Here is a 20,085-nt window from a genome sequence, read left to right on the forward strand (position 1 = left end):
GTGTATACATACAGTGTCAAAAAGGCCAGTGGATTTAGTGATATAGTAAATGACATTTAGAAAAATGAAAAAAAAAATCTTGGGCCTATCTAAAAAGGCAGTTTTCAGAAATCTTAGTTGTATGCATTGAAATAAACATTTAAAAAATGTTAAACTGTAGCATTATTGTAAGTTTCAAATGCTAAGTCTCTTTTTTCCTCCCTAGTAAGAGGCCTGCGGTTTGTTAGGCTTGAGTCATACTTGACATACCCATATTTTGAACAATCTTTTTATTGTTGTTTTTGAGACAGGGTCTTGCTAAGTTGCCCAAGCTGGCCTCTAACTTTGATCCTCTTTTCTCAGCCTCCTGAGTAGCTGGGATAACAGGTGCAGGTCATTGCTCTCTACTTTTTTGTGGATTCATAGCAATCCTAAATTATTTAGCTAATAGTGTTTAATGAATATATGACACTAAACTTGATGATATATAATATTAAATCGCTCCTATATTATGGAGGTTAAACTCCAGAAGGGATTATCTGGATATGTCATCGAAAAATCAAGTAGGTTGATCCGAATAGCATACTCACCCTATGTTTACCATGTAAGAAGTATGTACAATTATTTCCAGTAGAAAATATCACACTGAAGTGATATATTGATGAAGGAAAAAGTTGAGATTAGCACACAATGTATATTGATCACAGAATTGCTTTGTTTTAAAGGTCAAAGTTGATTATTCAGAAAGATACTCTGGCTGTTTCTCTGTTTTTGGTCTTCATAAAACCCTAAAATAGAAAGTTTGTCACTAACCCCACCCCACCCCTACTCCTTTCTCTCTACCTTGTAGTTTCAGTTAATTCTTTGTCCTGTGCTGGATTCTTTTTTTTTTTTTTTAATATTTATTTTGGTTGTAGATGGATACAATACCTTCATTTTATGTATTTATTTTTATGTGGATCGAACCCAGTGCCTCACACGTGCTAGGCAAGTGTTCTACCACTGAGCCACAACCCCAGCCCTCTGCTGGATTCTTCTGGCCATGCCCTTCCTTTCCCCACCCACTCCTGACATCCTGCCACTCCAGGGTCCGGAATAAACTAAATGCAGCTTCACCACAGGTAACAAGCTGTTAGGTCCACAACAACCACCCAAAGAAACAAAATAGCAAAACCCCTCCAAGCCTCTGGAACTCACCTTTTGTTTTCCCAGCAGTGGGTATTCCGGGTTTGCCTGACATGCATTTTTCCAAATCCAACAATTTGGATTCCATATTTAAATATTATTGTCTTGACCGTGAAGATTCATGTTTGTGACTAGTCCTTTGAAAGAATGTCCAGATCTCTGATCTGTTCATGAGAAGAATCTAGCCAGTGAACTGAGCAAGTTGAAAACCAAAACACATATGTGAATAATTAGTAGCCAATGATTTGGGGACAGTAAATCACAAATTTGATTAAACTGTGTCCTTAGAAAAGAAACAGAAATATTAGGGACTTAAGACTGTTGTAAATCGTGAGCAACTGTACATGGAACTCTTTCCTTGCAAATGTTGATATTTCTGCCCACAAATAAATGTCAGAGAAAAAAATACAGATATTATAAGTTGTTAATAGTAAAACACCAGAGATTTTTTTTGAAAGTGTTGCGATGATAATTAAAGAAAATAATTAAAGACTGATATCCTAATTCACATTCTTTACAGTAATTTTATTATCCTTTCTTTTTTGCCATGTTTCTAATTCCATGCATCAACTTCCATGGAGACATAACCCATGCAAGCTAAAGTGATTTTCCCTAAATGAAGAGAACACAATTGAGTCCTCTCTCCTATCTAGGTTCAGGATTTTTTCTTTCTTTCTTTTTTTTTTTTTTTTTTTTGCCAAACCATTTTGTTTGGGGAGCAAAAACTCCAAACCAGAAACAATAAGAATATAAAGAGCTAGGCCTTGGTTCCCTAATTCCAAGGAAAAGATCAGGGAATGTCTCCCCCAGGGTCTTAAGGCTTGTGAAACTTAAAATAACCGCTGCCTATGGACCCAAGCATCCATTGCCTCTTGTGACTGTTCAAATGAGGTCATTTTAAAAGTTATAGCTACAAAGATAGGCATAGGGTGTCCTTAGGAAATGTGAAATGAAGTTGAGCTGGAATCCACGCTGGGATTCTGTGTTTTCTTTGGGAGAGGACAGTGAGACCAGGTGACAGGCCACACAGGCAGGTGGGGGGAAAAAAAAAGAAGAGAAGTATTAGCTGTTCTGATAAAGAATCCCTAAGAACACAGGCTGACAGGACAAATGTCACCTGCTAAACAAAAACATCAGCCACTTCCAGAGATGTAAAGGGAGACACATGCAGATAAGTGCTTTGACTTCAGTGAATTCTCACTTAATACTTAAAAAATATAATTTTGGAAAAAAAGATTCCTGTACCCCCTCCTCCATTCTCTCTGTGCTGCTCTAAAAGCTAGCATACCTGAAAACAGAAATAGATCCCGGCAGTCGACAATGGGTTAATTAGACAAATCTGCTTTAACGCACATGCTTTTACGTCTGTAAAAGTGGTTCAATGTACAACTTGAAGAGAGGAGAGAGAAGAATAAAAGAGACCCCAGACTTCCATTTTCTTCCTTCAGATAAACGTCTTTAACACCCACGAATTACAAGGGAAGTTTTAGGCAGCTTTAAGCAAGCCTCAGAGAATTATTCACTAATAGATCCAAAATGTACATCTTACTGCCTTCAACTTCCCAATTACATTTTTAATTACTGTCAAAGTACCTTCTTCAGAGCAAAATGTCATCGTGTGAAAAATCTCCCGTTTCCTCTTGGTTCTGCCTTGTTCAGAAAACTTTTTCTACATTTCATTTCATTCTGAATCCGATTTCCATCGGTTGAAAATTTTGAACGTGTCCGACGACACAGTATTTCCCTCTTAGAAAACCTGAGACAATGACGGGAATTCATAGTAAGTTTCCCCATTCAACCAGACATTTCTTGAGGGAATTGCAAAGGCTCTGTGTAGAAACAGTTAATATGTATATATCTCTCTGAAATTGGCAAATGCCTTTTATTTCCTCTAATATTCTAACCAGAGATCTGTGGCTCATTTTTTTTTTCTGTCCATAGGCTCAAAAAAAAAAAAAAAAAAAAAGACTGTATTCGCTAATTATACACCCTGAAAAGAATTTGGTTCAGTGTAAGATGATCCTAGTGATATGCTAATCCCTTTTTCTGCTTGGTGCTGCCTGAAGCTTCTGTCTAACATTTTTTTCAACTGTATGACAATAAAAGTTCTGGCAACAAAAGAAATAAATGGGCAGCTAAAGAAGGTATAGCTAAACACATGGCAGGCCGGTTCTCCCCTCTCCTTCTGGCTGCTCTTTTGTAGACTCCACTTTGGTATCCTCAAGTCAATAGCCGAAATCCAGCCACCTTAGCAACTTAGTATGACACCCAAGCCCTCTCTCTTTACATTCATGAATAGTCAGCACCCAGCAGACAAAATAGAACTAATCTTTTTTGACAGAATTGTTCAATTTTAGAGGAAAAGCTTTTGAGTCTTCCACACATTTGCAGAATATGAGACAACAATGGCCGCAATCAAATTTTAAAAACAACAGTGGCCAACAGGGCTGGAAAAAAGTCTCTTTGAATTAAATAGCACATTCAGTCAGTCCCAGTGGTCATAAACTTGGGGCAAACATTAATTTCAATATGTGAAAGAGGGAGATAAACAAACGGGGAGGATATCCCAGAGCCCTGTTCCGGGCTTCAAGAGTAATTCCTTCTGCTATGATACATACATTATTTTTTTCTATTTTCTTTCTTTCTTTTTTCTTTTATTTTTTCTCTTTTTTCCTTTTTCTTTTTTTTCTTTCTCTCGCTCTCTCTTTCTTTTTTCTTTTCTTCTCTTTTTTTTTTTTTGCATAGACTGATACAAATATTTATTTCCTCTCAAAAAATGATTTTCTTTGGGGGGTCCAAGGAGACTGTGTAAAATGATTTTTTTTTTTAATTCAGCTGCCTTTTGTAGTCATTTGAAAGCAATTTTACCATTTAGAAATCCTGTAATGTATCAGCCACTTACAAGTCTAACATGGACTAAAAATGATTCTTCTCTCCAATCCCTACCCCCTCCCCTCAATTTAATACAAGGCATCTCTATACCTTTGGAGACAATATGAACGAGAAGAAAAATCTACCCAGTTCATGGCAAAAACAGAAGTTAGCAACATGGTCCATGCAGCTGCAACACTGCATTTAAAATTCAGTTTCCTCATAGGAAGAGGGCTAATCCTGCCCCCGTAATTCCCTACAGCCAAAATGTGCCCCCTCCCCGCGTGACAGTGCAATGCAAAGACACTAGCACGCTTATCTTGCCTAACCAGATGGCCGACTTGGATCAATGCACACACGCCACGATCAATGGGAGAGATAAAGAATTAGGAAAACAGTGGTACATGCTCCCAGAAAGCTTGTACACTGCATAATTATTTTATGATTCTACACATGGCTACATGTGATACTGAAGTCGAGAAGGAAAGGATAATTAGAGTGCCGGGAAGAATTTTGTAGTAGACTACACTTTGTCTGTCAGCACTTCCCACTCCAGCAAACTCACTGCCCTTATCTGAAAGTGAATTTAGAAAACATGAGCAAAAATGTCAGGGAAGGTATTTCCATTTTTTTGCCAGGTCCTGTCTCATCCCAAAGTTCGGTTCAAGGCTGGAGGAGGCTGGCTGGGATTTGGATACGCCTCTCGTCATTAGCTACCCCTAGCTGCCCAGCCAAGGAAACCCCACCAGATAATGTTTGTCTGTGATGCAGACTGTAACCAGGAAGAATTCGGTCTCCGAGTGATTCAGTCAAGTTCATTCAGTAAAAGAGAGCAGGACGAAGCCTTCCTTTAATTTCTGTTTCTGATTGGCCAACCAAAGCAGTGTTTTTTTGAGCAGGTTTGTTACACACTTCACACTAAGGAAAAAAAAGATATGGACCTACATTCCCGTTTCCCATCCAGGTTATAAAAGAAAGTATACAAATGTGAAGCTGGCGCATGGCTGCTTTATTCTGAATCCAGACCAAGATCATAAACCAGAACAATAAAATGCTGCGATCCACCACTATGGTAATGTGTTCATCAGAAAGACAAAATGTTCCTTTGGCTCCTAATAAGTGGTGGGCACTTAATGAATGATTATATTATTATTGATAATAATAATAATAATGATCCTGTACTGTTCCAAAATTTTGTTCTTTTATCACCTTCTGTTAGATGCAAACACAAGTAGAATTAGGTTCTCCCTTGGATTTGAGACTCAGCCTGCATGCTAATTAAAACATTCAATGAACTTTTGCACCATTTTTTATGTAAAGAGTGATGGGAGCTGGTATCTGGAATTAGACACAGTTCTCCACCACTGTCAACCTCAAACACCCTGTGAATGAGCTGGCCATTTTAAGGAATCTTCTACACTCTAAATAGAGTGAATATTCAGCATCTCAATTATTAAAATTACTATTAATTCCTGAGGAACAATAAAATCTAGTCTGGGTAAAAATTCAGATGGGAGGGGAAAAAAAAGGAATATTGAAAATAGTGAAAAGCCATAGTCACCCTCGTTGTAAGTTATTTTTGTAGGGATAAATATGAAGCTCTGGATTTTTACGTTTTCTCCAGTCATCCTCTGAGATGTTCTCTGTGAAGTTATCTTGTTATCCCTGCCCTATTACATATCTCTCCTCAGCCTTAGCACAAAATGAATAGCTATTTATCACCGACATTTAGAATGGCTACCCATAATCAGATTTGGAGAGAGATCCTGGTTTGAGGATATGATGTATATTTCCATATCTATTTTTAGTTCAAACCCTTTAAAAAGCAGGGCTATCATTTTACTATTTAGGGCTTATTTCCCTTTTCTCTGAGATAAGATAAACATGTTTTTTTCTGGCAGTATGACGGATTCGTTGAGGGTTCCTCTTGCTGTAAAAACTGATTTTGTGTGGACCATACTTGACATCATGCAGCGGAGCTTGAAGGAAGAAAGGAAAAGCTTTCGATGTTGGCAAAGGGGAGAAATCTTTTGAGTAGACAGTGTGCAAAGTTTCTCTGAGGGCAGGACCGAGATGGGCTCAACTATGGGACTGAGGCCAGGTGAGGCCCCTGGACACCTGGAAGGAATCTGGTAGGCTCTCAGCTCAGTGGAATCCTGGCTCCCTGTGAAAGCAAGCCCAGTCCCACCAGGAGTGAACCATCATCAGGTTAGACGCCCACGTTTTCAGCGATTAAGATGAATGAAATGTAAGCTTACAGTCAGAGATCACCAATCACACAGGAAATAATCCTCTCTATAAGTGAAAGGCAGTAAAGAGGAATAAACAATAGACTTAGATCTTCTGGGTTGAAATGATCAGAATTTATCAGATACAGAATACAAAATAAATATATAAAAAAATCATTTAAAATTAAATATATATTTCACTTAAATGTGTTCACAATGAAAGACTATAAAAAATGGCAAGACAGGTTTTGCAAAGGAACCAGTAGTACTCTTTTTTTTCCCAACATATTGAGCAATAATTCACATACAATCCATTGCACCCATCTTGAATGTATAATTCAATGAGTTTTGACAATTGGTTATGCCTGAAAAGCATTACCACTAGCAACACCAGGCATTGCTCTCGATCTATATTGTTACCTGGTGCCCCTTTGCAGTTGATCTCTCCCTCTCCCACAGGTTTTAAGAAAACACGATTTGGTTAGTGTCACTATTACATACTTCACATTTTCTAGAATTGTAGTAATATAATCATATATTATGCATATTTTTGGATGTGCCTCTTTGATTCAGCATAGTGATTTTCAGGTTCATCCACTTTATTGTATGTATCAGTAGCTTGTTTCTCTTTATTAGTTATACCAATTTTTGTTTATTTATTCCCCAATTTGGATTATTTCCAGTTTGAGGATATTGTGAATAAAGATCAATAAACAGGTATGCAGAAGTCTTTATGTCGGCATATGTTGTTGTTGTTGTTGTTGTTATTATTATTATTATTATTATTTCGGTACCAGGGATACTAGGGATTGAACCCAAGGGAGCTTAACCATTGAGCCACATTCCTAGTCCCCCTTTTCATGTTTTATTTAGAGACAGGTTCTCACTAAGTTGCTTAGGGCCTCACTAAGTTGCTGAGGCTGGCTGTGAATTTGCGATCCTCCTGCTTCAACCTACCCAGTCTCTGGAATTACAGGTGAGTACCACTGCGCCCAGCTCATTGGGGTTTTAATTTGTATTTCTCAGGGATGATGTGCTTATGTACCATTCTTATATCTTATTTTGTGAGATGTTTGTTTAAATCTTTTGTGCATTTAAAAGATTGTTGTTTGGGGGCTGGGGTTATAGCTCAGTGGTAGAGCACTTGCCTCTCACATGTGAGGCACTGGGTTCGGTTCTCAGCACCACATAAAAAATAAATAAATAAAATATTTAAAAAAATTGTTGTTTTATTGATTTGCAAGAGTTCTTTTTATTCCCTGGATATGTATTTTGCTATATATAGCATCTTTTCCCAGTCTGTGGTTTGGCTTATTGTTTACCTAATGGTGTATTTTGAAGAACAAGTTTAGAATTTGGAAAAATTGCTGGGCGCAGTGTGCTCGGGAGGGTGAGACAGGAGGATCGCTAGTTCAAAGCCAGCCTCAACAAAAGCAAGGTGCTAAGCAACTCAATGAGACCCCGTCTCTAAATAAAATACAAAATAAGGCTGGGATTGTGGCTCAGTGGTTGAGTGCCCCTGAGTTCATTCCTTGATGCCAAAAATAAAATAAAATAAACAATAGACTTAGATCTTCTAGGTTGAAATGATCAGAATTTATCAGATACAGACTTATCAACTCTTTTATAACTTGTGCCTTTTTTGGGGCTTATGAAAGAAATACTTGTCTATTCCAAGTTTGCAAAGATTTCTTTTTTCCTCCTACATTTTGTTTTAGAAGTTTTATCTTTTACATTTAGGTATGTGATCCATTTTGTACTAAGTTTAGTGTACAGAATAAGTAAAATTTTTACCATTCCAGGCACTATGGTGCACACTTGTAATTCCAGCTAAATGGGATGCTGAGACAGAAGGATCATAAGTTCAAGCCCAGCCTGGACTTTGAGAACCTGTCTCAAAGTAAAAAAAAAAATTTTTAAAGGCTGGGGATGTAGATTAGTGGTATAGCACCCCGAGGTTCAGCCCCTAATACCACACACATATACAAAATTCATTTATTTTTTTCTCTTATAGGTCACCAATTGTTATAGCACCATTTATTGAAAAGATTTTTCTTTCCTTATTGGATTTTCCTGCACCTTAGTTGAGACATCAATTAATTACATGTATATATATATGTGTGTGTGTGTGTGTGTGTGTGTGTGTGTGTGTGTTTATTTCTGACTATATTCTGTTCTTTTTTTATTAGTTGACTTTTAAAAAAATTATTTACAAATATATATATATATATTTTTAGTTGTAGTTGAACACAATATCTTTAATTAATTTATTTATTTTTATGTGGTACTGAGGAGCGAAGCCAGGGCCTTTCCTGTGCTAGGCAAGCACTCAATTGCTGAGCCACAACCCCAGCTTTGATCATTAGTTGATTTTTATAATTTTACAATAAGTAGAAATCAGGCAGTGATATCCTCCCTTTTTTTTTTTTTAATAGAGTAGGTTAGGGGCTGGGATGGTGGCTCAGCAGTTGAGTGCTCGTCTAGCACGTGCAAGGCCCTGGGTTTGATCCTGAGCACCACATAAAAATAAATAAATAAAATAAAGATATTGTGCCCAACTACAACTTAAAAATAAATATTAAAAAAATAGTGTAGGCTATTACATTTTAATTTTTCTTATGCACTTTAAGATTAGCTTGGCAATTTCTATAAGATTGTCTACTAGGATTTTGATTGGCCTTGTTTTGAGCCTATAAATCAATTTGGGGATAATTGATGTCCTAACAATACTATGTCTTTCAATTTGTAACCATGGTTCTCAAGTATTTTATGGTTTGGGACTCTAGTTTATATGGAATTGACTTTTACAATTTAATTTTATGGTTGTTTGTGACTAATTATTAATATATAATTGACTTTGCCATATTTAATAATCATCTTTCTAAATTTACTTATTAGTTCTAATAGTTATGTTTTACATCCTTCAGAATTTCTTAAATTATCATGTATTCAATAAATAAGAAATTTATATTTTCTTAATATTTGTGACTTTTATATATTTGTCTTGCCTTATTGCAATGGCTAAGACCCCAGTACAATATTGGACAAGAGTGGTAAAAGCAGGCATCTTCACAATGTTCTCACTCTTAGGTCAAAAGCATTCCATTTCTTAACAATAAGTATTTTAGCTGGAGACTTTCCATGGATAAACTTTGTCAGATTGAAGAATTTCTCTTTTTCTAATTTGCTGGCAGTTTTTAAAAACATATATTATTGTTGAATCATGTTAAAGCTTTGGTGTCCTGTTATGTTGGTGCATGCCTATAATCCCAGTGGCTCTGGAGGCTGAGGCAGAAGAATCATGAGTTCAACAATTTAGGGAGGCCCTAAACAACTCAGTGTTACCATGTCTCTAAATAAAATATAAAAAAGGAGATGAGGATGTAGCTCAGTAAAATGTTGAGTGACCCTGAGTTTAATTCCCAGTACCCCCTACCCCACCAAAAAAAAAAGCTTTTGTGACTATGAAAATTACTTTATGTTTTTTCTCCTATCATACTAATATGGTGATTGTATTCATATGACTGATTTTGTACATTTAAACTACCTTGCTTTTCCTGGGGTAAACCTTTCTTAGTCATAATGTATTAATTTTTAAAATAAATTGTTGAATATCATTTATTAATATTTTGTTTAAAAATGTATTCTATGCTTATGAGGAATATTAATATCTTATTTTCCTTTTTTGTAATGTATGTTTCTGGTAGCAGAGATAGGATCATTGCATAACAGTGTACCTATCTATTAGCTCATTAATTTTAGTTTCTTGTCATATTTTATTGTTCTTCATAGCACTGATCAATATCAAATGTATATATTCACTTGTTAATTTGCTTATGGTCTGTCCTCCTCTCTAGCATATGACCATATGAAAAAGGTCTTTGCCCTTTTTTTTTCTTTTCTTGATTCTAAGCTAGGAAAGATTTGAGTAGATTTTCTCAAATGTCTAAGTTGTGGAGAAATGCCTTAGAGAAATAAGAGGACTGTCTTTCCAATTGAAATGAGACATGGAAAAGTTGTGTGCTCTGTGATAGCTAAGCTATGGAACCAACCTAGATGCCCTTCAACAGATGAATGGATTTTTAAATTTTTAAAAAATTGGCTTATATACACAATGTAATATTATTCAGCCATGAAGAAGAATGAAATTATGACATTTTTTGGTAAATGGGTGGAACTGGAGACTATCATGCGAAGCAAAATAAGCCAGTCCCAAAAAACCAAAGGCTAAATGCCTCAGATATACGGAGGCAGGAGGAGGGAAGAATAGAAGTTCAGTGGATTAGACAAAGGAAAATAAAGGGAAGGGAGGGGGAATGAGAATGGGAAAGACAGTAGAATGAACTGGACATAACTCTCCTATGTTTATATATGAACACACGACCAGTGTATCTCCACATCATGTACGACCATAAGAATGGGGCCCTAATTAGAATAAGTTACACTCCATGTATGTACAAAATGTCAAAATGCACTCTACTGTCATGTATATCTAAAAAGAACAAATAAAAAAATTTAAAAAAAAAACCTTTATGGTAACGACTTAAGTTCTAATTTTGCGAGCATGGTGAAAAACCATTTACATTTTTATATGAAGACTAAAAAACTAAAGAATTAAAATTGTAAAAACACATTTGTATATTGAGTAATAGGGGTAAAATGCGTTATCAAAAAATAAAAATGTGAAGAAGAATGGGGCAGCCTCTGGAGTCAGGCTGCCCCTATTTCCATACTGGTACTACCATTTACTACATGACCTTAGGCAAGTTACCATGTCACTTTTTGCATCAGTTTTTTAATATGTAAACTAGAATAAGAACAGTACCTACCTTGGTGAGTTGTAAGAATCAGGTGAATTGAGGTGGGCATGGTGGTATACACCTGTAATCTGAGCTACTCAGGAGGCTGAGGCCGGAGAATCATGAGTTTGAGGACAGCCTGGGTATCGTTTCAAAATAAACAAACAAAAAGGACTGGAGATGTAGCTCAGCGCTAGAGCAACCCTTTGTTTAATTGATAGATGGGAAACATTAAAAAATGCTTGTTGACAAAGGAGGTGATGTGCATGTCCTTTGGGTGGCTAGGCATCTCAGCTGAATCCTTGGAACCAGAAGTGGGGCTTCCCTACATACTATGCTTTATTTTATTTTATTTTGGGGGGATACTAGGGATCGAATTCAGGGCCTCACACATGCTAGGCAAGTTCTCTACCACTGAGTGACATCCCCAGCCCCTTTATTTTTTTAAATTTTATTTTGAAACAGGGTTTCCCTAAGCTACCTAGGCTTCCCTCCATCCTCTTGCCTCATTCTCCAGAGAAGCTGGGATTATAGGCATGGCCACCATGCCTGGTAGCACATATTCTTTTGTTTCCTGCATGGCCAGTCTTATTTGCTTGATGACTGACTCTGTGCACACCTCAGCTCCAATCAGGAACAAAGTTTCTGTTGTAACTTCATGTCTGATATGATGTTATTTTACACAGTGCCTGACTGGGTTCTCCTCAATCCAGATGACATACTGTAAGAATATCAGAATGAAATATATCTGAAAAACACTATATAAGAGACTTTATATACACAGTTACTCATAATTAACTGAAATGTACAATGGTGTCATTTCAGTATGATTTCTCCTTTCCTAGTGGTTGACAGTAGACCTATAGCCATGGGTCCTGTTCCAGTGGGTTTTCTGGTTTTCACCTGTTTTATTCTTGTCTGTCTTCATCTAGATTATCCTTTTCTGAGGTCCCATACTGTCCCAGGTAAGCAGCTGACATTTTGTGGGGGACTTTGCCTGTAGCTGTCTAGAGGTTACAGGGACTTTATTTACTTCTTCTCTGAATCAGTATGTCCAATTGTAGTATAAAAATTGACTGCTCTGCCAAGCGCAGTGGCCCATGCCTGTAATCCCAGTAGCTAGGGAGGCTGAGTCAGGAGGATCGAGAGTTCAAAGCCAGCCTCAGCAACAGTGAGGTGCTTGACAACTCAGGGAGATTTTATCTCTAGATAAAATACAAAAAAAAAAAATAGGGCTGGGGTGTGCCTCAGTGGTTGAGTGCCCCTGAATTTAATCCTTGGTCCAAAAAAAAAAAAAGTACTGCCCTATTAGCAAAAACAAAAAACTGCGTTTCTGCTGCTTTTTTTCTGCTTTTGATGTTTCTTCACCCAATACATTCTATGTGAATGCTTTTTTTAGCTTCTCATCTCCAGGACTGCTGAGTAGGAATTTCTCTTCTTCAATGCAGGAAGCAACTTAGTAAGTCCATATCAAGTACAGCATTATGAAGAATATTCTGTCTTCCAGAAAGTTAAAACAAACCTATTAGGGTTTACATAGGGAAACCTGGTCCCCCGCAAGCTCCACTATTTATGTTAATGCAGGCTTGTTTGGAGGTGAGATGATTGGATTAGTACACCCAGGTTTGAATGGACTGACTGGTGGTGGTAACTGTAGACTGGGTGGGGTGGGTCACTGGGAATATGCCCTGGAAAGGTTCATCTTCCCTGTGGTCCCTTCACCTCTTTCTGTTTCTTGGATGCTTTGAATGGAGTAGTTTCCCTTTGCCACACCCTTCGATGTTCTGCCTCACCTTGGGCTTAGAGCAATGGACCCAGCTGAACATGGACAGAAATTGTGAGCCAAAATGAATTTTCCCTTTTCTAAGTTGTTCTTGTCATGTATTTTGGTCACAGTGATGCAAAACTAACTAACCCAAAACTTTACTATGGTTTTCCATTTTGTACTTCAAAGTATCCCCTTGGATGAAACCATAGAACGAAGGTCAAAGATACCAGCAGAAACGTGCCACCTACTTATTAATGCTTTAATAAGGCTGTGTTACATTAGTATAAAAATGTCTAGGTAGAATTTATAAAAACTTAAGTCACTCAGTTTTTATTCTCATTATATCTATGAAGCAGACCCATTAGTTTTAACTAGGTTTAGGATTCTGGAGTATCCCATTCTGGGTAACTAAGATGGTCCTGACTTATCTAGTTCTTTTGAACTCCCTGCACATTTATCACTACCTTCTGGAAAACACCCAGTCTTCAAACCACCCTTGAAGATAGGGTCCACCAAAGTTCAGTTCTTCTAAGTTTGGTCCTTAAATCTTTCCAATAGCTTCAGATCTCTGAGTGGAAGAATCCAAAGGGACTGATCTGTGGCCTGGGGTTGGTATCAACATCACACTGTAGATAAAAGGTAAAATAAAATACACATAAGAAGAAAGCAAGCTCTGAATCCCAAATGTGGGATGGGCCTTTAAGGTCTTGGAGTGATAATTGCTTATTTTATGAAGGCTTATCTTTTATTCAAAAGAACAATCACAGTAATGATGCACTTCTGGATGTACTAAAATGTTATTTCCTATAAAGACGAATGAAAACAAAAATCAAATGAGAAAAACAAAGAACAGCCTTTGTTTCACTAGTCTTGGTCTCATTGCCTTGTATCTTGAAGTACTTGTACCAGACTTATCGACTGTTACCTTTCCTGGCATTGTCCCTGATTGGAGGTCATGCATTCCATGAATCTATCTCATGGCTACAGCTGATGACCAAATTCCCTGTTAGTCAAATTATTTCCAAGAGACACACAAAAAAAATTGTCGGAGCTGAAATTTGTGTGGACATAGTGGTGTCCGTGTCTTGCCATGCATAAGAAGGGCTCATGCTGCAAAGCCAGTCAATGTGGAGAAGCAGGCAAAGGGAGAAGATGCCAGAAAGAAGGGAAGAGCTCCCATAGCCCAGACTGAACAGACTTTCTCTCCTGGGGATAGTCAGTAACTACAATACCACACTCAGCTTTGTTTCTTATCATTGAGTTGTAGGAGAAACTGGACCTTTACGATAAACTGTCTTTTACGTGGAAGAGTGGTTTAATGTTACCTGCAAACCACAGGGCTCTGAAAACAGCATCTCTTTGGGTGCCTGACAGTAAGCTCAATCTCATTCAACTCTACAGATAGCCCAGAAGAACACCAGGCCCCAGGAGGGACTCAGCAAATTGGTTGACACTCACATTTTACCTTCAATCCTTCTAAGTGCTTTCAACCATACAATTTCACTCACCTTAGAGTCACTTTTGTCTTGTTGATTTTCTTTAACTATAGAAAAACAAAGTTCCAGAAGTCCACCAATCTTAGAAGTAAGAATTACTGGCCACAGTGTGATCTGAGGACATCAGGAAGGCCACCTGTTTGCACATCTCTCTTCCTTATCTCGCTAATCTCTGAAATAGTATTAGAATTATTCCTGAAGTCATTTTGGTCTTCCAAGTTGTTATCTAAAATACAAATAGGTAGGCCAGTATTTCCTAAGATGTGATCCATTAAAAGTCTCATCTCTGAAGATATCCATGGGAAAAAAAAATAAAGAGAGGGAGACAAATAAGATACTCAGCAAATTGTATTTCCATCTTGGAGGTTGACAGGACTCTGCAGCATGCCAAAGGCTCTGAGAAGTCCTGCAGTAAAGAAATCTCTTTATGCTAATTTTGGTGGAAGTAAGAATGACACAGTCATTAAAGATACTGGCTTAGAATTGTGACTGCCCCCCCACCCACCATTTTTTTTTTTTTACTTAAAAGTGGGGATAATAGTAAGTTGTGTCTCAAAGTGTTACTGTGAGAATTATATAAGATAATGAATAAAATTCATCTGATCAGCACAGAGAAGAACTTCCAAGTATAGCTGTTTTTATTATTAATGTAGCATTTTCTAAACTTATTGGCCAGTGTCTGTTGAACACAAATCACTTATTGACACTGCTCAGATTACTTACTTTGGGAGGAAGAAAGCTGCTTAAGACAGTAAGGAAGCAAGAACCACTAAAATTTAAGAGCAAAATGGACAAAGGCGACTTTGCTCATGTTATAATTATGTTTAATTAGGTGATCATAAATTTAGGTATAGCCATCTCTCCAATCCAACTTGTAACTGGACCCTGTTCATAACTATGATAGTCAGCGTTTAGCCAGCCCTGTGTGTAAGAATCATTCTAAATGCTCCTAAGTGCACTATTTCACCTAACCTTCAAAATGATCTTTCAGGAGAAGATGCATGTATAATCTCATCTTTATTGGTAAGAAATCTGAAGTTTAGAGACATTAGGTAACTGGCCCAAAGAAGTGGCCAAGGCAGGCTTTAAGCCTATATCTGGCTGATGCAAGGACCTCACTCCTGGCTACCACACCCCATGGGATCAGATAGGGGTGACTTAATTTACTGAAAACCCAATGTGCCTGGAGAGCCATCAATGTCACAAATAATTCATGTAATACTTCTTCTACTAAAAAGTTGACCATGCTCCCATTCTACAAAGAGATCAATATGACCCTCAGGCAGAGTTGGCTTCATGGAACCTGCGTTTAGAGGGGTCCTGTGTTTGTTTAGTGCTCTACTGTTGCCTTCTTGAAATATTTAAGCATCTTTGAAGAAGGGGATCCATATTTTTTTTTTCAAAATATGGGCATTGACCGCTGCACACTGATGGTCAGTCAGTGCTGCCCTCAAATATCTTCCCTTCTTTTTGTGAGTCTGAAGATTGTAGAATTCATGCTAGAGTGAGGGGGCCACTCCTTTCTATGAGGGCAGCATTAATGGCATCATATTTTCAGGATCCTAGAAATAGAAGCCCACAAATTAATATTTGCAAGTATTACCTAGTGACAGGACAGTGTTAGAAAATGAATTAAATAGTAATAGAGTTGGAGTAGGAAATAAAAACATGCATTTGTACTGCATCATAGCATTACTTTTTTTTGTGTGTGTGTACCAGGATTGAACCCAGGGGCACTTAACCACTGAACTACATCCCCGTTTTATATATATGAATATATAAACATGTGTGTGTGTGTGTGTGAGTGTGTGTGTGTGTGTATGAAAGGGGCTCCCTAAATTGCTGAGGCTGGCTTTGAACTCGCGATTCTCCTGCCCCAGGTTTTCGGGCTGCTGGGGTTACAGGCGTGTACCACCACACCCAGGGAAACTTGCTGTCTTTCCTTTTAAGTGTTCATGACAACCGCAGCATCGATCTCACTATCAGAGGATAAATACCCTGAGACATATCACACCTGGATACCACCACTCTGCACAGTAGAGTCCAGAGAAATATACCAACTAGATAATAAAGTAAATGCTTATAGCCATACTATGGTTAAGATGCTGGCTTAATTTAATATGTCTTGTCAAGTAAGAAATTGCCATTGAGTTCATTTAATGTGGGTAGGGGTACAGCACTTAATTACCATCAAACTTTGGGACAAAACACCAAGAATACCTCTAAGGAGGAGAAATTGTCAGGGGACTTTCCCCTTGTCTGTCCACATATTGGTTCTTTGCACCTATCCTTTCTTCTTGCCATAGGAAGGTTCTCTGCAAGTGACAGGGGAAACGGCTGCTGCCTACCCAAGGTTTGCATCCTTGCAGTTTGCAATCCAAAGGAAAGCGCCTCCTCACAGCAAATCATATTGAAAGGCTCGGACTGGCTCTACTTGGGAGAGATATTTATTTGTTAGACCAATCATTGTGAACAAAGGGATAGGAATCCTGTGATTGCTCAAATGTGTCACATGCCCACTTATGAAGCCAGAAGTAGGTAGCACACTGATTGAAAAAGCCACAAGAGGGTTGCCTCATTTCTTTTTATTTTGCTGTTTATCTGACATTCAAATTTAGCTGGAGGTGGGCTGGGGTTTTAGTGCAGTGGTAGAGAGCTTGCCTAGCACATGTGAGGCCCTGGGTTTAATCCTCAGCACCACATAAAAAATAAATAAATAAAATGAACATAAAATAACAAAAGTTACCTCATTTAAAAAAAATTTAGCTGGGTATTTGGTATCTTATCTGATAAACCTGCCCCCAGAATCACAGGGGTCGGAATGGAGCGATTTCTGATAGAACCAGTGGTTGTGAACCAACAACATCAACAACAACAAAAAAGAGACAGACACCAGCTCAGTGCTATTGGCTTCATATTCAGGCCCCAAAGTCTGTATGAATCTCAGTTTAAAATTCCAGGGGGAAATGAGTTTCTTCTTGCTGAGCTCTAATCCCATTTTCAGAGTCTACCCGTTTACCTGTGACATGACATCACCTCTTGATGCTCTAAATTGATTACTTTTGCCATCATTGATTTCTGTGTCCAAAAGCTATTGAAATTTTACTAAAAACTTTAAATTAATTTTTCTAGTCAAACGAACACTCATGAATCTAGACAGATTACAAATGCTTAGGCCATTTATGCATTGGGATTTACTATATTAAAAGTTCAATATAACATTTTTGTTTTAAATGGAACAAAAAGACTAGTCGTACTTTTCTTTCTTTCTCTTAACAAACCAGGGTATACTTTTTTAAAATGTTGAACAAGAAAAATAGATTTTGCTAAAGGCCTATACAGTCAAATCCTATTGCAGAAATTAATCTATTTAATTGAAAAATATTTAAGGGAACTTTAGCCATGGGCTCAGATATTGCAAACAATATCAGATAGAATTAAATTATTGTACAAAGGGAAATTTGGGTGGCCTCCTGCAATATATTGAAATGTAATTTATTCTTGGAAATCAGGCTTAAGAATTGTGACCTTGAGGTATATTTTAAAATGAAGATAAAAAATTTCTCTTTCTCCTTTTCTTAGTCTTCTGCAGTCCTCTTGCCCTCCCTCGGATCTTCATACTTGTGTAAGACATGATAAAAAATGTAGAAAAAATAATCTAGAATGGTGCTGTCCAATGGGAATATAATGTGAGTCAAATATGTAATTTAAAATTTTATAATAACTACATTTATAAAAGTAAGAAAGAGATGCTGGAGGAGTAGCTCAGCCATAGAGTGCTTGCCTAGCATCTATGAGGCCCTGGGTTCAAATTCTAGCATTGAAAAAAAAATATTTAAAAAATTAAAAGTAATAAAGAATAGGGCAAGCAATTTGAGCACTCTTTTTTATTTAACCTCTCATATCTAAACTGTCTTCATTTCGGCATGTCATGAATATAAAAATTATTGTGATATTTTATTCTTTTTTATACTCATAGCCCATCTCAATTTGGGCATTAACTTTTCATTGGAAATATTTGATCTGTAATGTAGATTTCCTAAAATTTACAGAGAAAAAAGATATTCACAGACTTACGTTGCTCTAAAAATATTGAATAACATCCCAATAACTAAATAGAGTATCAGCTTTTAAAGTGGAAATTAATTAAAGTTAAATAACATTAAAAAAAACCCAGTTCCTCAGTCATGATGGCCGCATTGACTCCCACAGGTGGGCTACTGGCCACTCTACTAGATAGCACAACACACAGGTCCCTCCGCTTCCTAGTGGAATTTCAAAAACTCATTCTAACTTTAACTGAAATGTATGGGAATGATTTCCTTGTGTTTATAAGGACTCTTACTGTTTCAGTGTTTAATTGTTACCATAACAAATCATTACAAACTAGTGCAGTTCATAAATGTATTAGTTCACAATTCTGCAAGTCAAAATCTGATACATTTCATTGGGTCATAGCTGAGGCATTGGCAGGGCTGTGTTCCTTGTGGAGGCTCCGAGGAGGGTCTTTTTCCTTTTCCCAGAGGCTGCCTGCATTAATTGTACCAAGGCCCCCTTCTCTGTCTCCAACATCCCTGTGACTCTTCTTCCACTGCCAAATCTCTTTCCTGCCATATTTTAATAGGTGTATGGTACAGTCTCATTATAGCTTCAATTTTCATTTCCCTGACCATGTGATAATTTGCTGTTTATCTTTTCTAGTGAAGCATCTGCTAAAACATTTTACCCATATTTAGAGCTTGTTTGTTTTCTTATGATTCAATTAGGAAAATTCTTGACTTGCAGTTATTACTCCTTTATGAGATATATGATTTGAAAATGCTTTCTCTGCCCACTTACCTGGTTTTTCCAATATCTTTTGAATATCTTTCAAAGAGCTGAATATTTATAGTTTGAAGTAAAATTTATCAACATGTTCTCTTTTGGAGGGTGCTTTCAATGTTAAATTTAACAAATCTAATGCCTAGTTAATGTTCTTCCAGAGGTTTGATCAAAAGGATCCTTTTGTTAATGCTTTACATGTGGTACAAGGAATGAAGCTTTTTTGTGTGTGCATGTGGACCTTCAAGTTGTCCACCATTTATTTTTAAGATTATTCTAAATTTAAACATTATTCACTGAATTTATCTGTGCCTTTACTGAAAATAAGTTGGTTCTATTTCTGAACTCTATTTTGTTCCATCTTTATGCTGATACCAACCTGTCTTGATTAACTTTAATAAAATCTTGAAATAAATTTAAGTCCTCCAATTTTGTTCTTTAAAATTAATCAGATTATTTTAGCTGCTGCTATTGAATTCTAGATCCTCTAGGTCAATTTCTGAAATAAAAAATGCTGTGGCATTTTGATTGGGTTTGAGTTGGTGTTTGGAACAAACTGACATCTTAATAATTTGTGTCTCTGAGCCATAAACATGATATTGCTGTAATATTTTAAAGATTTTGGTGTATAAGTTTTGCATGACTTTTGTCAGATTAACTCCCAAGTATTTATTTTTTTAACATTTTAAAAATTCTATTTTGATTGATTGTTGTTAGCATATGCAAATTTAACTGGTTTTAGTATATTGATCTCATATTCTTTAATCTTATTAAACTCACTCATCAATTTTAGTAAATTTTGTGGATTCCATTGCATATTCTGCATAAATAATCTATGAACAGAGACAGTTTATTATTTCCTCTTTACACCTGATACCTTTATTTTTTCTTGCTCAATTGCATTGGTGAGAACCTCTAGTATAATATTGAACAGAAGG

At 36.9% G+C, this 20,085-nt stretch overlaps 1 long non-coding RNA gene across 11 annotated transcripts in view; it reads left to right on the forward strand.

The window, feature by feature from the left end:
- LOC110597880 (uncharacterized) overlaps positions 1 to 20,085 on the forward strand; it is a 297,780-nt gene that overhangs the window by 178,624 nt on the left and 99,071 nt on the right. The window contains exon 6 of one of the 11 annotated variants that reach the window (XR_013438925.1): positions 4,674 to 9,753. The exons of the other annotated variants lie outside the window; for them this stretch is intronic. This is a non-coding gene — a long non-coding RNA (uncharacterized LOC110597880). Of the gene's footprint in view, positions 1 to 4,673; positions 9,754 to 20,085 lie in introns of those variants that run through there. 11 annotated transcript variants of the gene reach the window in all.

Source organism: Ictidomys tridecemlineatus, chromosome 5 (genome assembly GCF_052094955.1).
Source record: "Ictidomys tridecemlineatus isolate mIctTri1 chromosome 5, mIctTri1.hap1, whole genome shotgun sequence".
Lineage (NCBI taxonomy): Eukaryota > Metazoa > Chordata > Mammalia > Rodentia > Sciuridae > Ictidomys > Ictidomys tridecemlineatus.